This window comes from Hippocampus zosterae, chromosome 8 (genome assembly GCF_025434085.1).
Source record: "Hippocampus zosterae strain Florida chromosome 8, ASM2543408v3, whole genome shotgun sequence".
Taxonomy (NCBI): domain Eukaryota; kingdom Metazoa; phylum Chordata; class Actinopteri; order Syngnathiformes; family Syngnathidae; genus Hippocampus; species Hippocampus zosterae.
The window spans coordinates 19,824,382-19,845,329 of NC_067458.1; the positions used below are offsets into that span (position 1 = coordinate 19,824,382).

The 20,948-nt window shown below is 43.6% G+C and overlaps 1 protein-coding gene across 13 annotated transcripts in view; it reads left to right on the plus strand.

Moving 5' to 3' along the window:
- Positions 1–20,948, plus strand: part of dab1a (DAB adaptor protein 1a) — a 176,849-nt gene that overhangs the window by 4,394 nt on the left and 151,507 nt on the right. For 8 of the 13 annotated variants that reach the window (XM_052073164.1, XM_052073175.1, XM_052073176.1 and 5 more), the window contains 2 exons: positions 813–944; positions 9,940–10,078. The gene's annotated coding sequence lies outside the window, so the exon portion shown is untranslated. Of the gene's footprint in view, positions 1–812; positions 945–3,954; positions 4,063–8,668; positions 8,761–9,939; positions 10,079–20,948 lie in introns of those variants that run through there. The other 5 variants (XM_052073166.1, XM_052073170.1, XM_052073168.1 and 2 more) reach the window with 3 other exon arrangements.

The window sequence follows — 20,948 nt, forward strand, 5'->3', positions numbered from 1 at the left end:
AGGCATATATATATATTAAAAAATATATATATTAAAATATATATATATATATTTTTTAAAGGGAATATATATATATTCCCTTTAAAAAAAATCTGAATTTTCATTCAGAAATATGATTGATTCTATGATGAATATTTTAAAAATAAATGTTTCACCGAGAAAAGAGATTACCAGGTCAAAGAAATGCTATCATGAAAATCTTGAGCTTTCCATCCCGAAAAAAAAGCGGTCTTAGCCCTCCGTGGTCCCCTCTGTCAACCACTCGACTGCATTTTTGACACCCAAACAGCGCGGTGCCAAACAGTTGCTACCGTCAGCATCCGTTCCCATCTGTGAACGTGTGAATCTGTGGGTGCTGAACAGAAAAACATTCCGCGATACAAAGTTTTATGTATAATGCCCAACGGGTATTTTGAAGTATGACAAAAACCTTTTTTTTCTGTCCTCGCGCAGTCACGGTTGCCCACTAATTATGGTTTCTGTGAAATGAAACGCCGAGGCAGTGTTAGCCATGTCCAATCGGGAAGCCTGCAGTTATTTTTTTCCCTCCTAAAAGCCGATTGAAAAAGAAAAGAGATTTTTTTCCTCACCCCCCCTCCCCCGCTCTGTCTTCTCGCTTGTGTAAAGCCTGCCAGTGCGGACGCGCGAACATGCCACAATGGCTTCCCTGCGCGCTAACATGATTACATTGACGTGGTGGAATGGAGCCAGAAGGAAGCAGGCTGCCTCCCCACTGAGTGGCTGCGCTTCTGCAAGTCAATAATAAACACCCCGCACACCAGGAGCACATCTTCTTCTTTATTGATCTACAGGTGATGCCGGGGCATCATTGTTACATTGCTTTTTTGTCCATCGGAGTCAGCATCCAGGCGTGCGTCCGGAAACTTTCCAGCGGGATGGCCGGGGTGACGCATGGTCTCACTGAGGGGTGGCCATGAACACATGTATGTGTACACGCATGAATTTATTCACATGCTCCTCATCCCGTCTGTAATCGAGAAGTCTTTTTTTTATCATAGCATCATTCATGAAATATGCTGTAAAATGCTTACATATAGAGAGCTATGTCATGCACTGATTCGCTTGCTAACAGCTATCAAAGTGATCAGTTGTCACCAATGGCCGACGCCATTTTGCCGACTGCGGTCGATGGCTCACTCATTCAAATCAGATCAAGAGAGCACGGTGACACGGAAATCTCTTTTTTGCTTCGGTGCAGTTTTACTATTTTGAATGTGAGTACATTGGTACCTCGACTTACGAAATTAATTGGTTCTGGACGAAATTTCTGACTGAGAAAATTTTGCAAGTAGAGACGCGTTTTCCATGTAAATGCCCTAATCCTTACTAAGCCCCGCCCAAAATTCCGACAAATATTTTCCAAAGCATAAAAATGCATCAAAATATGTAACAAATACTGAATGGGAGTTGTCCATTATGTAAAATACAAAAAATAGAGTCAACAATAAAAATGATGGTTATTTAACTTTCAACTGCATCCTGCTCATTTTTTTTGCCCTCTTTCGTTCATGTTCTCTCTCAGAAGTGGTTTGTGCCTGGCGTTTTGTGAAGAACTGATCCAAGGAGGTTTGCTTTTGTCGGCTTTTAACAATCCTTCGACAGATACAGTATAGATCCCTCTTAGCCAATGACATGCCAGGAAGATGCCAGGTAATAGCCAATAGCAGAGCAGCTATCATTGCTCAGGAAACTCGGAACTCCGAGTACCAGCCCAAATTGTATTTTTACCTTTAGTATTTTGAAAGATCTTTCCCAACAAGGGGCGATATTTTGCTATTGAGGCGTTTCGTAACTTGAACTTTTCGTATTAAGAGATGTTGGTAAGTAGAGGTACCACTGTAGCAAGGTATCTAAGAATAGGTATGAAAATCTTCCTCTAGATGGAGCCAGAGAGTAACCAAGGGTGGCCTACTTGTAAGTCAAGAGACCGCTGTATTTTTATACGAGCCGTTTAAAAGTCACATTTCCATCATGTGTCCCCTTTACAGCTTTAAAAATGGCCATTTTACATTATGTCCTTTCTGCGTGAAAACAAGCACTGTGATGACAAACCGTCCCCTTCACATGACCTCGACTCATCATCGTAATAACCAGATAACCTTTAGTGACTCCTCAGCCTAAGTGAGGAAATGTCATGTTAAACGAGACAGCGGCGCAAAAAAAAAAAAAAAAAAGATCCACATACGCACATTAAAACGGCGTCAAGTGTTAAATGTGTCGTGTCTTAAATGTCACCTGACTGTATAATGTGGAGGGCACGCTGCTGCGCTCTTTGGCTACGGGCTACGGGGAAAGATCACGCTGTCGCCAAGCGTTGTCGAAACATGCTGACAAGCAAAACCGCAAAGGACCACTTAAACACATTTTGACAATCTGTGGGCAGCTGTAATTAAACACATTTGTCATCCATGCCACTGAGATGCAACGATTACGACTCTTCCAAAGTGCAAAATTGTCAAGTGATTTTTAAAAATATGACGTAAAATTGACTTAAGTATTTTTTTATATGAATGGTTCTCTGCAATATCTGCCAACCCATCAAGTGCAAAATGAAACGACCAAATCAATATTTTGCTACAGTACAGTGTACGGTATTTGGAAAATATATTTGCAAATCTACTTTTCCCACGATATAATATTTTACAGTTTCATTCCAAAGTGGCATAAATTAATCTTCCAAAATTTACACCCATATGTCATTCAGAAAAGAAAAAGAAAAGAAATGAATACAAAAAATGAGGGCCAGATATTTAATTAAAAAACGTTTTTTCGCCATGTAGGTGACCTTTAACCTGCACAACTCAATTGAAAATAATCTTACAGAGTGAGAAGTAAATATCATTTTCCAGTCTCATTGGGCCTGAAAACCAAATCACTGAACCCCAAAGTTTCCACCAATGGGCTTAAGGTGATGTAAATGTGATGCTGATTTATGAAAATGCCCATGAATATTAACCATTAAAAAAAAAAAAACTCGATGGCTGCCTCGTGACACGCTAGGATGAATTGAAGTGAGCGATGGAGCAATTATTGTATGATAATGCCTTTCAAGTTTCTTATACAATGCATAGATTTATACACATTAATGAGCTAAGGAGGGCGGGGCGAGGGGTGGGGTGCATTTGTCTATGCATTGGATTGGCACGCCACAAATCAGTTTGGAAGGGATTCTGTCTCCTTGCATCGAGTTGACAGCATCCAAATCTTGAAGCATACAGTGGCTGAGACACACGCACACACACTAACGCACAAACAATATTTTTTTCTTTTAAGTGAAAAGTTGTTTTCCAAAAACCAAGACCGTGAAAATGAGAAAACTCGTTGCCTATCACCTCTGTATTTTTTCTACATTTTGGATTTGAAAAGTTACCTTTATTTTGTCAACCTCTATCAGATGGAAATTCACTTATTGCAGGAGTGGTGGAACGTATCAAAAGTGAGGGAAGACTGTGTATATTTTAAGTTGACTATTAATCATTTAACTATAATTCATGAACCTATCATTAATAAATAGTATATATCAATCTTAATATCTTTTTATTTCATCATTTAATAAAAGTCAATATCCTTTCAAGTCGTAAAATAAACAAAATATATGTCCGATCGAGGCTAAAGCCGGAAGTCCCGCCTCGTCTTGTCACTCAAAGCACAGCATTGCTCACACCTGGCAATGTTTTTCATTGGTGTATGAGGTGAATTTTGCCTAGCAACATTTGGGCCAGGAAGACGTGACCTGTTATTGAAAAATGAATATGAGCGATTTTGCTGCTATGCTTGGTAGTTAAAACCTGCAAAACAATTTTCTCAATTGTTATATATTTGCTTATAAAGAATTAACAATCAGAGCAAATGTGGATCGTCCCACCTTTGCACAAGGCAGAGACTTGGTACGGTCCAATTAGCGTTTGCTCGTTCTCCACTTGGCAACTGAATTTGTATGTGGCAAGACGATACCATTCTTGCTTTTTCCTCGGTGACCAGCTTCCGTTTTGTTACCGCAATTAAACAAGTAGCCTGTAACGAGACTAACCAAAAGCAAAGGTAAGAAGAAAAAAAAACTAATTTGCAGGCCACACAGACCTATCTAAGTACAATAGCTTTTATAATTGAAATGGGAAGAAAAAATTATTGCGTTGTTGGCTACAAAATGCTAAACGCTAACGTGAAGCTGAGTGATGAAGGAAAGTTTGTTCTGGTGGTTGGTTGTATTTGTCCTGTGAGGTGCTTCAGTTGTATTTCCACTCACTAAATTATTGTTATTATTAATATTACTGATACTACTACTACTAATAATAACAATAACAAATATGTTGACATTAGCTTGCTTTGTTACTCTGCCTTGACTCTCCACTTTGCTGCAGAAATTTCCTCTCTTGTTTCATAGGATTTGTCACTTTAAGTGTGCTTGGAATTATTTGTTGATGTGGGGAAATGACAAATGTTACACATTTGTGGAACTAAGACGCTTATATGAAAAGACTTTTGTATGTACATTATGCAAAAATGTTGTTTGTGCGCACATGTGTGTGAGTGTGACTGACACTGGACTGGGATGAAATCTAAGTGTCCTCTATGCTCTCTCCCAGAATCCCCTTGCCAGTATAAACGGAGTGTGTCTGCGACCAAAAGAGACCAGTGAATTGTTAAAGTGTTCTGAAGCGTTGCTCAAAGAGAGTCGGTGAACCACTGAGTCACCACACACACTCACACACACACTCTGGCAGGTCCTCTGGTAATACCCAAAAGACGCCATGCTCACAATCCCTCCCCGTGAAGAATGTTTGTGAGCGTTGGTGCTGAGCTAAGCTGGTTGACTCCACAGTGTCCCTCTGTCCAGCTGCATGTGTTGGATAGTAACCCGTAGTGGTGCAACGATTCGTCGCTTCACTGACGACAAACTGTTGATCAAAATAATTGGTAATTATTTGATATCTTTAACTCGTTTGGATACAGTTTTTTTAAATTAGAAATTTTCCAAATGCTCAGCTTCTCAGCTTCTCAATAGTTACCGGATTTCCGTCGTACATCAAAGTGGATGTATTATCATTGTGTTGAATAAAATTAAAACATTTCCTTTTGCTTGGGAAAACAACACTCAGCATTTTTGCCGATTTTCTGACATGTTGCATGGCAAACCAGAAACTGAATCATAAGTAAGATGACTTTTACAGGGCAAGCATTTTATTTGAGGTTGTCATAGGTGCTCCTTACCAGAGCAGTCACAGATTTACAACCGCTCAACGATTGTCAAAGTACACTGTTCATTTTCGACTTCGTACGAACAATATTTTTCCACATTTAAGAGGAACGGTTGGCAAACAGAGAATGACACCTACATTTTTTGTCTTGTCCTCTCAAGTCACATAGTTTTAATTAAACTGCTAAACTTGATCACATCGCTTAAGTGTAAGTGTTAATCGAAGTCCGCTGATCCTTCTCAACAAGTTGACCATCAACTAAAGAACGAGTTGGGGACCGTTGGGAGTGCAATACCGTAGCGTCCGCCGCGAACCGACAGTGGAGGACGACGGTCGCGCGGTTACTTCTCGGCCACGTGTTAGGAGATCGATTGGAGTCTGGGGGGAGCAAAAAAAACAGGTTGTTGTCGCAAAATGGAGACTGCGGATGATAATGCTGCAGTAGGCGTAAAACACGCTATATGCCCACATTAGCATGAGTGCCGCTGCATCTGTCGGCATAAAAGTCGGGAGGACGCTGGCAATCTTTTATAGCCAGCCAGTGGCAGCTTGCAGCATTATCTGTACTGTGTGTGTGTGTGTGTGTGTGTGTGTGTGTGTGTGTGTGTGTGTGTGTGTGTGTGTGTCGGGCTCCACTGACTGCTGCTAGCCAAGCTGGCATTCATTATCAAGCAGGTAATAACACAGAGCACTGGCTCTAACTCAAACGGCCGAGGACTCATTAATATAAACAGGCCCCTAAACCCAAACTCAATTTACTTGAAAGCCTCTTTGGAGACGCTGCTTGAGTAAGTAAAGAGTGTTTTCTTTCTTTCTTTCTTTTTTTTTTCTCTGCTTCTGCGTTAACTGAATGCACCAAATGTATTCGTCTGCATTCTGCCAACACACGTCCCTAAATATGCTCCGTTGCTCTGATCCCCAAAACATTTTGTCGTTTCAAACACATTTTGCAGCATCACCCTGAAACATGGGCGCATGGTAGCAGGGAACGATGCGGATCACATCCGCATTCATGATATTTTGTTTTTGATGACGCACAATTGGCGTCATTAGCCTCGCATGGCAGGATGTCATCACAGGCACCGTGGGGGGGAATGTCGACTCAACAAACGCAATTCATACATGCAGATGCACAGGTGCCGCCATCTTGTAGCTGCCATTCATTCGCCATGTGCCAGCGCTTTGATTGATGACGTGAGAATAAAAGACGGGTGGGATTTTATTGCTAAGAAATGCATATGGACACCATGGAATGTTTGACATCAGTGGGCCCAACGTGTTACATAACATCCGAATACAATTGCACACTAAATAGTTGGCCGTAATCTTCTGTTAAGGGCAAACTCTCATTTCCTACTTTTGCACCCAAAGATGCTTACTCATGTATTTTTTTTTTTTAAAGATCTTTTTCGGTAGGGTATACATTTATTCAGCTGCCAGGCCATTAGTCGCATCAGCACAATCGATTGAGAGCCAATGCAAAATGTTCCGTTTCGTAAAAGAGGTATTTATTTAAGAATAGATGCACTCCCGGTATTGCACTGCCTCATTCCGGGATGCTTCCAATATTTTGTCCCTCTTTTGTAGCTAAATAAGCTAACTAAAAATCCATCCATCCGTTATCTGAGTCGGGGGTGTGCTGGAGCCTATCCAAGCTGTCTCTGGTCAGTAGGCGGGGTGCACCGTCAACTGGCAGCCCCGATTACAGATTCTCTAAACAAAATATAGTGCATAGGGACAGGTAGTTTTGGATTTTTTTTTTGTTTCAAACTAAATTGGCAATTAGAAACTGTATTATTTTTGGGTGCTTTCCCCTTGGGTTGTCTCTGTGTGATGACTAAAATTGGTTTGATGAACTGAAATCTTTGTATGTGATAAATATGCAAGGAACACAGAAATCAGGAAAGGGCCTAATACTATTTCACAACATTGTATAGATGGAAAAAAAAATGTAATCCCCATCACAATCATAAACATGGCAAATGTCAATCTTGCAATCTGCGGTAAAATTGAGTTGTTCTTCTGTGAGTCAATGGGTCAGTCAATATCCTCATACTGATGGACATCCTTAATCTGTTGAGTACTTGGCAGTTATTGCCAAAATGATTGATTTGTAATTTCAGACAAAATGCCCGCAGTAACTGAAGTCAAAGTATGTACAGGTACCGTATGTTTGTCATCCAGTTTCCACAGATTACTGAACCAAGGTTTAGACGACTACCTCCCAAATGCAAATGAAAATGGGACCGCTTCAGCATTCCCAGAGTCAGTATGCTGGTCCACTCTCGAACCAGCCTACGTCCTCTTCCGCCCTCCTCCAACTTCTTCTTCCTCCTCTTCCTCAGCCGCTCAGCAAGCATTCGTAATTAACAAGCTTTTACAGTTCGATCTGATCCCCCTTGAGCTTGGATATACGTCTGCGAATCCCAATGGAACACAGGCTGTCTGCTTGCCGCTGCCTGGAAATACTGGAATAATGAAGAACATCTTTAATTTCCCTCAAGAGATGAAGGAAATTAATCTCCCCATCAGTCCAAGATAGTTAGCCCGGCTGGTGGATTGCTATTACCTCACCGGTTATCTTATCTATTAATTTAACCCCAACCCCGCTCTCGTTGACTTATTAGTATGTCTCCGCTCTGTTTTATTGATTTTATTTTGCTGTTGGCTTATCAGTGTGTTGGTCCGAGTCACTGAGCCGAATGTTCGACTGAGCTAATAGCTCACTGGTTAACCGAAGAAGACATTTTGGCTAATTGGCCGAAATTTCTCATTTGCTCTTACCTGGGTGATTAGGTTACGGTATTTAAATACTTTATTTATTTATCAAGCTAGTTATCAAAATGTCTTCTTGGGTATAAGCTGGTTTGCCAAAGAAGACATTTGGCTAACTGGCTAGGTACACGATACACCAGTAAGCTGAGTACAAATTTTACACAAGCTAACCAGTGAGCCAATCGCTAAGAAGAGATTTTCTCTGAAATCACGGCTTAGCCCATCTTTGTCTTATGTCAGCTGGTTGACTTATTAGACCAAACAAGTTCGTCAAAATTACTAGTTAGCTATTAGCTCACTGGTTAGCTTATATGTAGATCAGCCCTAGTGAGTTAGATGTTGTCCAGGGGATATAGAAAGTCTAAACAATTGACTTTGGCTTTCCCCTGTCAGGGGACACCACAGCGAGTCACTCGCATGATCGTATCGATCTTTACAACTCTTTAGCATATGCTTTGTGTAGTCTGACACTCTTCCGATGATTACTACGAAACGACGGCATCAGCAATTCATCTCTCCGGTTCGTTTGAGTGGCTCACCATTTTATGTCCAAGAGACTTGTCAATGGGAAGTAGAGTAGTGGCAGAAGTCATTTGGTGACGGTAATGATGTTTTAAGTGGGACGTGCTGCGGTGTGGTATGAAAAGTGAGATTCTTTTTCCTTGCAGATGATGTCTTGACTGAATGACCGGCATTCATTCAGTCAAGCAGCGCTATAAGGGTTTATTGCAGTGGCCATAGCAACAGCAGTGAAGTGGAGAGGAAGGTGAAGATTTTTGTTGTTGTGCTAATGCACAGAGTGTCCTTGTTGCAATGGAAAAATGTTTTATCCACTGTTTTAATTTCCTTTTTAATAGCCACTCATCCATCCATTTTAACTCATTACGGTCATGGGTGGGCTAGAGGAAACCAACTTATTTTGGGCAAGAGGCCTGATCAATCACAATCACAGGTTAAATATGGACAAACTAGAATTCACATTGACACACGTGGACAATTTCATTCTTCAGTTTCACGCTGACGGTATTTTATTGAATGGGTTTGGCATTTTCTGCTACCTTAAATGCCAACCAAGGACATACGTGCAGCTGCTATTATTTCGAAACTTTGAAGAAATGGGAAGAAAAGCCCGACAGGTGCCTGGATAAGGCTTGTGCTGGTCACACCGATCAGATGTGTTACTAATAAAATAAGATAAGATAAGATATCCTTTATTCGTCCCACAATGGGGAAATTTACAGCCTCCAGCAGCAAGAATGTATGTAGAAAGAAGAAAGGAGAAAGAGAAAAAACAACAACAACCATCTTTCAATTAAATACAATATGAACACAAATGGATAAATCGCAGTACTATTTACAATAGTAATAAAATAAATAAATTTAAGTAATAAAAAAAATAGTACACACGGTAATAAGTGACAATTTGTCGTTTTTAAAGTTCTTCGTTTTACCTTAACATGAGTGTTCGAAACTCAATTGTTAACGCCGCACCCCTGCGCTCCTCTCATGGTCTTTTCTCACTTCAAATTGTCCAGATGAAGCAAGATGACTGCAGACTCGAAAGCGCAAAACTCGCATAAAAGTTTCCATTGCGAATGGCTGAATGAATGACTGAAGGGATATTTGTGCGGATTGTCATCAGATATGTGTGCAGTGTCTTGTGATTGCAACACTTAAGGGAGGAGGAGATGCTGCTATTAGGTGTAGTGTGGTAACAGTATGGACAGGTTGGGAGGGGGTGAGCGTCAGGAGGGTGTCGGGATGCTGAGCTCTGCAGCGGTGAGTGTCGAGCTAACCACTTGTGAGTGGCCCCCCCCCCCCCACGCCCGCAACCCCCCACCCGCTTTCGACTGCGTGCCGGTGCACTCGTCTCGCCGAAACACACTCCCTCTTGCATCTGTCCTCCACCTCGGCGGCCGCCTTCAACTGCACTCGCTCTCTGCAGGTTTCCTTTGGAGCGGCTCTGGATTTCGTGAGAGAATTCTTTGGTTTCTGGACGAAGAGGAAAAGGGTTGGAAGCAGAAGAAAAGGAGCGGAGTGGTGACCGAGAGGAGGATCTGGGAGTGACCCCCGCTGTCCATCAGGTGTGTGTTCAATCTACTTATTTTTGAAATGTACGAATTATATTAAGATGTATGTATGTATGTATGAGTAGACAAGCATTTTGCTGATTCAAGCTCAATTTTAGAACACACCATGCGCCTGAGAATGCTGAGATAATTTAACTATCCCATGCTAAGCCGCGGATTCAAGTTAAAACATTTGGTACATTTTCTAAAGACCTTTTTGTTCTGATACAGCTAACTTTTCCCACAAAAAGTCCACCATGTTCATGGTAAAAGTGTCAAGATCATTGACACCTTTATCCCTTATTGTTCTTTACAGCCACTAGAGGGCGTGTGGATATTGCTATGATGTGCTGTGATGCATTAAACGGACTCCATTTGTCATTTCTTTGTTTTGTATTCAATAGTTTCTTTTGAGGTTTGGCCTTAGTGGAGGAATTTGCGCATTCACCGTAAGATTTTTTTCGTATTCTGTCGTGGATGGTATAAAGAGATGCGAGGAGGAGAATATATATGAAAGAAAATGTAGTGTTGTCGGCTCACGCTGACCGGCATGTCCGTGTGTCTGTGTGTGTGTGTGTTTTCGAAATGGCTTGTCGTACTCTGGTGGGGTTGAAATCTGGCATCCATCACAGCACGACTGGGCGCTGGCTTGCCGCTCCCCTGGCAGCTTCTGCGTGCTTGAGTGTGGGAATGTGCTCCGCAGCAGCCAATAAAATAATTTCACACACGTCCTGTGCAAACTCATGGTAGGTTTTCGCGCCGTCCATCTAAATTGAGACTCCCCTAACCCGGTCCTGACGGCTGCCCCGATCATCATTTCCCAGTCTCAATTGGCCACAGGATGCAGTGAATGAAGTGACTGTCCATCACCCGTTAAGTATCTAGGAGCCATCTTTACTGGTGCTCAGAGAGACAGAGGGAGGTGGTATGGGGCCAATAAAGCTATGTTCCTGCAGGAGACAAATTTTCAACATACCAAATGTGACTTTTTCGCACTTGGGGCGTAATGGGCAACAATTTCAATTTTTTTATTTTATTTTTCCTTCTTTACCCGATCAGCTGCAGCCTCTTATACAGTGTCCTGTTCCAACCTGATACGAGTGTACAGCTTCTCTAAAGGTTGATCCCCAGGTCTTTTTTCATACCCTCTTCATGAATTTTCCACTAAATGGGGGTCCATGTCATTGCCGCAGAGGTATTTAGGACTTCAGTCCGTGTGCGGTGGTATGCACTTAATGCGCTTATATTCGGCGGTGTATTCCAGTTGAACAACGCAGCCTCTCCTCCAACCGAACCAAATGTGTGTTGTAGTACCGAAACTGACCTGAGAGAGGCAGCATGGCATCAAGGGGCATCTAGACATCAGGTTCAAAGAGGAATGAACAATAGAAGAAGACATAGAAGAGGCTATGCTAACTGTTGACTGAAGCTGTGCTTGTCTGGTAGCTGCATTGCTTCATAATTGTGTTTGCGAACGCTAGAATTGGATGTATTTCATCCGTAAGATGACACTATATGTAGTTTTTACTTTTTAGAAGTATTTGGTGCGCCAGTGCCCCTTTTTGACCATATTTCCACGTGGAACGGGGCGACATTAAGTGCGTATGGATCCAATCAGTTAGCAACTGTGACTCAACCTACTCCATTATGGTGTATGTGTGACTCGGCAAAATGCGCGTGGGCACACACACACACACACATACACAAACACTTGGCTCAAAATAATAATGTTTAAACGCGTTTTGATCTCACTGACTACGCCATTGCATTCGCAACCCTTTCTTACATTGTGTAATTTGTTGGGAGCAAAATAATTGACTTGTCCATCCTGATTCACCTTTGGTAGAACTTCCTCACGACAATTAAAAAACGACACTCAGTCGTGTGTGTGTTTTCCGTGTGCCTGTATGTACACTACAGGCCAGTGCCAAGGCCAGTCCAACGCATCACTGACTTATTCATGCAGAAACTGCTGATGCACTCCACCCACTTCAGGCACAGTATTGCATCAGTTAGGACACCTCAGCTACTTGCTACTAGTTGATCTCTTTTCATACTGCTCTGGTAGTGTTGCTCATGTTCCTCCTGTTGCTAGGTTGTTGTTGTCCTCCAACAGCCCCCTCAATGTCTCTTGGTATCGTCTCTGTGCTTTTGGGAGACGCAAAAAACGCACATCAATGTGCTATCCTGGCTGAATTGCACTGCCCGCGCAATTTCCGTGAGTTGCAGATGCTGCCCGCAGTGACATAAAGTGAACTAAAATCAGCAAGAAAGGGTGAGGACAGGAAATTGGTCTGTGGCCGCCATCTGAAGAAGCATTTCTTGAAAAGGGCTTGTCTTGCGAATTGCCTCTCATTTCCACCTGTTGGCCCGTTCCACACAACAGCGGGTGCAATTGATTGAAAATCACTCTCGATTCCTAACTGGGCAGGTTGATATCCCACAAGTGTGATTGACTTAGCGTCGCGTCGATCGGATTGCGTTCCCTTGATGTTTTTGAGCATGCGTATATTGCTACAGTGCCGAATATTGACTGCCGTTATTGGTGCCGGCGTCGTCGGCGGTCGCAGTGTCTGCACACGAGCAACTGGTAACTTTACACCCCCTCCACCCGCCGCTAGAGTGTCATCAGTTAAACCGAGAGGGGAAAATCCAATTACGTCGGTCTCGCGCCGTCTGCCTTCCGAACGAAGCGGCGTTTTGATAACTTTGATTGCTCAAATCTGCTTCAATCACGGGACGCGCTCACAATGCTGTGACGGCCGCGGCGTTGAGTAGCGGAGGTGATGCCGGTCTTGGCCGCATATATCCTGACGGGAGAATCCCATTATCCTTTTCCATACATAGCTGCCACACCGCCTTTCGCGGATGGCGCTTTGTAGACGCCATGTATGAATGAGCAATTTAAATGCACATATCTTCTTTTGTTGTGCTGCTTGTTTTTTTTGTGTGCTGCCATATTAATGCACATATTTATTGTGTGTCCTCTTTGTGTCCTTTAAAATGATCCTTGGGTGTGGTAAATAACGGTACCAAGTCGATGAAAATGAGGAGAGATTTTTTTTTCTTTCCTCCCTTTGCGGTTATAATGAGGGCTCATTTGATCTCCATCTCCGCGCAATCTCATCATTCAGGATTGCAGCGGAATGAGGATGATTGCGTGTATTATATTTAGGCCATGGTTGTATGGTGTGTGTTTGTTCTTGACAACGGTTGTTTAAGGCTGACAAACAAGTGCGCCTGTTGACGCACCTTTTGTATTTGATTAGGGAATAGATAAAATAGGTCAACATGATACTAAAGGAGTCGTTTTTATTGTTGCTTGTTTTGCTCTGAATTGTGTTCTGTAAACAGAAGCGCATTAATTAGCACAGATAATTTGGGACGTGGGGCAAGACCTAAAGAGCAATTTGGGAGGCTTTAAGAAGTGGGATTTAGCTATTGTGTGTGATGGAGTGCTGCCTACTGAAAATGGTATGCGTGCTTTTAATGTCTGTGGGTGTTTGCTTAATTCTTTGCACTTTATTCGTCTAAAGGGGTTGGCAAACTGCGCCACTGCGTGGCTCGGGACAATAAATTAGAGTGCATGTTATTTGTCTCACAAATGTGGATCGCTTCTGTTATGTTCTCTGACTGTACACCACGTGGCAGTGTTGCTATGAAAATACTCTTGAGATGAAAAAGAAAGGGGGAGGTAATGGCGAATATAGAGCGAGTTGTAGGAACGAGTGTTGTACTGTCAATAGCCTGATAAGGAAATCATATTTGGCCTTGTTATTTTGCCTCCCGACACCGCAACTTATTTCTACAGACTTTGTGCAATTTCGGTAATCAGCCTTCACGTTCGCCTTCTTCAGAGACGTTTGCGAGCACTTGACGTGTCAGCAGGTGGCATGCGCGGAAAGCCCAGTGACACCAAAACTGGACAATATAGTAAAACAGTATTTTATTTGTGTTTGTTCGTTAGTTTCATTGTGGATTTTTGTGATCTCGGAATGTTAAAATAAAATTATATATTGTATTTTTTTTGTTGCTCAAAATATGTTTCGGACTCTTTGACAACCCGGCTATATATATATATATATATATATATATATATATATATATATATATATATATATATATATACATCCATCCATCCATCCATTTTCCGAACCGCTTAATCCTCCGCGGGGGGTGCTGGAGCCTATCCCAGCCGTCTTCGGGCAGTAGGCTGGGGACACCCTGAATCGGTTGCCAGCCAATCACAGGGCACACAGAGACGAACAACCATTCGCACTCACACTCACACCGAGGGACAACTTAGAGTGTTCAATCAGCCTGCCATGCATATTTTTGGAATGTGGGAGGAAACCGGAGAACCCGGAGAAAACCCACGCAGAGAACATGCAAACTCCGCACAGGGAGGCCGGAGCTGGAATCGAACCCGGTACCTCTGCACTGTGAAGCCGACGCGCTAACCACTGGACTACCGGGCCGCCTATATATATATATATATATATATATATATATATATATATAAAATAAAATGCGCTTCAGATGTCAGTTTGGTCTTTTTCTTGGAAACCGGGTCGAAATGGCTCTTTGAATGTGAAAGGTTGCCGACCCCTGGTCTAGTTGTTAATGCCTAGCATTGTTGCGATGCCTCTGGCTCGCCCCCCTGTCGGAAATAAAAGCCGTTCTTGCAGTGGCTCTTTAGTGAGAAAGTGTAATTTTTTTTCCCTAATTTTGCTACGGAATACGAAGGATTGAACAGTAGAAATTTTATAGAGCAGCTAAACGGCTAACACACCACCGTTAGGTCACCACTGGCTAACAGTTAAGTAATGTTATCACAAGCCCTGCAACACCCGTGCGTGTGGCCCGGTCTCCAGTTAAGAGCTTCTGAGAGCTCTCGGGGGGGGAAACGATGCTTGGCCGTGAACTTGGACAATCACCGAAAGGAGTCGCTGATTGCCGCTTAACTCTGACCGGAAGAGCCATCACCTAATTTGGTCAAAGGCTTTTATTCCTCTCTTCAGATGAAGTGGGTGATTATCTTCACCGTGCGGTCCCCAGAGGAAACCAACAGATGCACTGTCATGCAATTGTGTGAGAATGACTCTGGATTTCCACAATGAACGTAACCATTGCCCCTGCACGAAAATGATGATGCACACACTTTTACACCAAGCGTAGACTACTTTCCGTCACCAAATTCTCATGCGCGTCAGGGGTGACGGCCCCAAACACGCTAGACCAGCGGTTCCCAACCTTTTTGCCCCACGGACCGGTTTAATGTCAGACAATATTTTCAGGAACCGGCCTTTAATTAAGGCCGCATAAATACAACAAAATAAGATGATCCGACCTGAATGAAAACTGTGGTATTTTCGTCTCATAATAAGAAACGCAAATTATGACACGAGGAACGTCCGATCTGGCCGCAACACTTTGTGGTCACTATAGTAACGTTTAAACATGCCTTCAAAATAAGATACACCGCAAATACAAAGTGCATGAAAAATACGATTTACCACCGCTGCATATTATGCAGATTGGTCTTGGTGCGTAGGACCTTTGTTTTTTTTTTTACTCATTTTGCTAGCTCCTGGGTTTCATTTTAGCGGTAACCAATCACGTGACCGAGAAGCACTACCTTCACCTGCGTCAAGAGTGACATATTGTAGCCGGATGGAACAGAGAATCCGGTAATTTTTCAAAATGAAACATCTTTCAGATTCCGCAATAAATCAAATGGAAGTAATGTAAGTTTTTTATTCTTTCTGTCCGGCCCGGTACCAAATGACCCACGGACCGGTACCGGTGCGTGGCCCGCGGGTTGGGGACCACTGCGCTTGGCGATACATACGCTGGCACGAGAATTAAGTTTCGCCCGTCTTAACGCTGAGCACGCGGGCGCCAGTCTACCAAAATAGGACTCTTAGTGTTTTGAGCGTGGCTAAGTCTCAGATTTTTTTATTTTTTTATTTTGTATTTAATATATCACCGTTTTTGTGTATATGTGGATTATTTTTGACTCCTGGACACGCGTCCCACGGTGCTTGGAGATACTTTGCCAGGTGATTGTCAGCCGACGATATTAGTGCAAGTGTAATAACGCTGATGTTTTGCCTCCCGAGAGCCACTCCTCGGCAATCACATTTAGTCAACACAATCACTATCCCGCCTGCCACTCGGCGGGACACAAGACACGCGCACCATTTTTCATTTCCTTCGGAGCGTCACGAGCGCGCTATTTGCCGCCGCGATGAATCCTTTGGCCGCGTCGCCGAAGGCTTCTTACAGTGAGGGGAATGACTGCGCTGCTTTTTATTGTTGTCGCGACTGCGGCGTCGCTGTTTGTTTGCGTCTGAGATGTTAGACTCGTAATGAAATGCTGCTTTGTGTCCGAGTTAGTCATCCTTGTAAATCAGGCGAGTTCTTCCCTTGAACCGACGTATCAATGGAAAACTGACAGAGGGTGACTGCTGAGCTTTGATCTCAGCTACAATCACATCTTTCAGGCGGATACAATGTAAAACCAATCGTACTTGAACAACATCATTAAATGCAGGATGTAGACGCATGTTGATGGTTCACATCCTCAGTGATTTTTAGTTTCTGTTGGTTTGGAGGTAATACACATTTCTCCAGAAACAATCCTGACCCCCCCCCCCCCCCCCCCCACACACACACACACAAAGTAAATGTCTATTGTAGTACAGGCAGGATGGTGCCACGGGTCATCCAGACTGCATACGGATTGTAAATATTGAACACGTTAAACATTTACGGTTTTCGGCTCAAATTCCGCGAGCTGATTGGATGGAAATTCATTCATTCATTCATCTTCCGAGCCGCTTGATCCTCACTAGGGTCGCGGGGGGTGCTGGAGCCTATCCTAGCTGTCTCCGGGCAGTAGGCGGGGGACACCCTGAATCGGTTGCCAGCCAATCGCAGGGCACACAGAGACGAACAACCATTCGCACTCACACTCACACCTAGGGACAATTTAGAGTGTTCAATCAGCCTGCCATGCATATTTTTGGAATGTGGGAGGAAACCGGAGCACCCGGAGAAAACCCACACAGGCCCGGGGAGAACATGCAAACTCCACACAGGGAGGCCAGAGCTGGAATCGAACCCGGTACCTCTGCACTGTGAAGCCGACGTGCTAACTGGATGGAAATCATCACTCTTAATGCAGGATGATCAATCACCTAGTATAATCTTTCAGAGAATGATAACCAGGCCTTTGCTGACTTTGACCGCAGGGATTGAAAAACAAAAAACAAAAACATGCTTACATTTGATTACCTGTATAAACGGTTCCATATTCTATTACTTGAAGTGGCAGATGATGAGCGTTCTTGTTCAGGTCAAACTATTTGCTTCCGACGATGAATAATGACTTTTAAGTTTGACGATTGGTCCGGGCAACAAAAGAACTACCGCTTCTGGCCTCTTGGATCAAATGAAATCTAACAAATCAATCGTGTTCTTTCCGAGAGACTGAATGATGATCGTTGAAGATCGATTGTAAAATGATTATTTATATATAAAGCGCTGACAGAAAGTGTAGAAACCTTGACCTTGATCTGCTTCCTTGGCCGTCGATTGTTAACCTGCAAGAGCAAGTGTTCCGCGGACATCGACAATTTGTCATTTTATATTTTTAAAGGACTCTCATACTTTTTTTCACCCAACAATTTGAAACGGTTCCCTTTTTTTTCATTCTTCAGCCAAGATACACAAAGTATTAAGAATTATAGTATACTTAACATCCACACATGTTGAAATCACACATTTCTGGAAAACCTTTCTAATCTACCCTGACCCTGCATTTTATTGCGGTTGCGGCTCCATTATCAACGCAAGTCCTCATGGTCAAACAGAAGCTCCAACGGCGTACGCTTTGCCCCCCTTGAGATAACCCGTCTGCGGTTACTTCTCAGAGCTGTTCTGTCACGGTCAGGTCATGACACTGCACATGCTGCGTTCAAGAACGTTCGTGTGAGATGCCCGCCGTGCCGATATTTCAAATAAAGCCACAGTGCTGCAGCAGCAACCTTGGAAGGCGGGGATTGAGAGGCGGGGCGGGGGTGGCGGGGTGAGAAGAATGAAGTCTGTGAGTGAAATGGAGCGAGGGGACTGTATAGCTGAGGTGGTGGATCGATAATATGCCCTTTGATCCATAACATTAATGGGAGGGAATACATTATTACTGTTAAGAGGCGCGAGGTGGATGGGGCGCGCGCGCAGTCGCAGGATGATACATCACATCTGGGCGGCTAGCCAGAGAATATCCCCCTCACCCCTCTTTTAACCTTGGGAAAACTCAGCCGAGCTTTGTCCGTCCTCCTCCTCCTCCTCCTCGTCCTCCTCCTGTCCATTTCATCTTCTGTCCTAATATCCTGATTGAAGCGCTCACCTCTCGCTGTCGTGGTTAATGAGCAGCAGAGGCCCGAGTGCGGCGTGCTGAAGCGTGGCCGAGACCCAGGGACACTCTTCTTTATCAAGCCAAAGAAGCCCTGCGGAAAATAGTCATCAGGGTAGTCTAAGGTAGTTGCGGAAATGGGCCGTAGGCGGATGAGTGATTTGGACTGCGAGGGCATTCTGGGTTCAAATCTTTCAGATGTCAGACTTGCATGTTCTCATTTTGGGACTCACCAAACCCATTCACATCAATCAGATTAACCAAATATGTTTCGGCCCCTGGCCGGATTATCTACCCAATCGGCTGTAGTTCTGTTTTGTTCATGTGGAAGTGCGCCCGTCTTGGATAGGATCTCTGCTGAGCCTCAGGAGCGGCCCTTCCTGATTGGCCAACAAATAACGCCACCAAATTTCAAGATCCGCCGTGATCCTTCCAATTGTTTTTTTTTTTTTTTTACGTACCTGCTATAGTGTTCAGTGGTGTGTGTTTTGAAGTAGAAAATAAACCACCGCATGAGTTTAGCAGAGCAGAGTGAAACTCCATCGGTACTATGCCTTGGAAAATTGGCAAATGTCTGTCCGGAGAACATGCAAGTGGTTTCTCTTTTCTTGTGCCATTCATGGCAAAGTCACTTGAGTCAAAACATTCAAATGTCTGTGACTCATCAATACCGAACGTGAATCCAAAGTTGCATCACCGCAGTTTCTATTTGCGCCGCAGCAGCAGGACGGTGGGGTACACTGTGAATATAAATATGGAAGGATGCGTGTTTGCGCAGCTGTGTGTACTCGTGTCATGTCGGCGTGTCTTTTGTCGCCATGCGGCGTAGCGGTTTTGAGCGCTCTGAATACAAAATGACCTCTGCCTGACGTGTTTTTTTTTTTTTTTTTTGCATTGTGAATGACAGCGACTAGCATCCTCTGCACAGTTGCTTGAAACAACCGTTGTCAATCACCGGAACTGTCCAAAATATCGCTTTACTGTATGTGAAATGTATCCGCAATGCAAAAAAACTGTTTGGGACTGCTGAACTAAAAGTAAATATAATATAAAATATATATGTTAGTAATCAAGCTATAAATGCATCACTGTCTCAAATCCAAGGCACAATTTCTGATACAGTTCTCGGGTTGGATCTTATTGGCTTGCACTGGTCAGCGGAGCTTCTGTTGTCGGACATAAATCGTGTGGATCTATCACCGTCTCACGGGCCCTTGGGTACCGGCTTGTCATGTTGAGCCTGGTTTACAGAGAAAAATATGGGCTGCATTCTGTATCCGGTGCCAGCTTTTTGCCTTTATCTGTGAGCCACAGCACAGCATAAAATGGGACGAAAAAAAAAAAAAGATGGCCCTCTGGACGATGGAGTGGATGCTAGATCAAGACGGTCTTTGGCTGCACAGTCGGGTCTGATAACAACCTTGTATGTCACATAGGTTTTCTTTTTCTTGGGTGAGAAAGGGAACAGTTTCACAGCGATGTATTTGTTCAACTTTTGGGCATGTGAGAACGCAAGCTTTTGGCCACTTTGGACAGTACTGATAGCAATTGATGGGGTTGTTGAAGAAAACATCATACTTGGGCAACATGTCCGATCACAAGTCAAAATCGTCAGGAAGCATTTTTACGTGGTTGTCATTTACCCAACATGCTATGCAAATAAGCGTAGGCACTCAATTGAAGTACATTAGCGTCTCTTTCGTTCTCTGAGATAAGGCACAGTGACAAAGGTGAAAATGTATTTTTCTGCAAATGTTTTTCTTTTTTTTTCCCTGCTCTCGCCACCCGCTCTTGTCAGCCTTCCTTGACTCCATATCAGCAGCTTTTCGCTCCCGTTTTCATATCTGGGCCCCCTTGCCTCCTCATCTCCTATCTGCAGCCGCACTCCGGACAGATGGAGTGTTTTTATTTTGCCCGTTTTTCTTCTGCCTGAGCGGCGATACCGAAAGTCCCATTCCGCTGCCTGCGTTGGAGATAAATCAGAAACATTTTTTCCACAGTTGCGATCAATGCTTGGGACCATTTTTTCTCTCCCCCCCCCTCTTTCACCATGAGCACCCAAACAAATACACCACACAGTAGTGAATCTTTTCCTCCTCGGGCTCGTTTTTTTTTTTTTTTTTTTTAAGCCTGCTTCCAGTGGTCCGCTCTAGCGAGAGGGATTTGCATCTAATTAGCATCTCATTAAAGCTTAATAGCATGAACCCCATGCCCTCCAGACAATAAGGGGTAAAGATCGCGGAGAAGAGTCTGCTTTCCGCCAGCGGTTACTGTACGTCTTCCCTTTGCGAATAGTGTGTGACACGTCTGTTAATGAAGGAAATTTTGGCACGCCCACTTGCGCGCCCTCACCGTATTGTTGTGCGACTCCCTCGAAACATTTAACTCGGCCTTTGACGCCGTAGCTCACATTTGCCCGCTCGTTGGTGAGCCTTCAATGGCCTGGATTTAGTTGGCTTTGGTCCA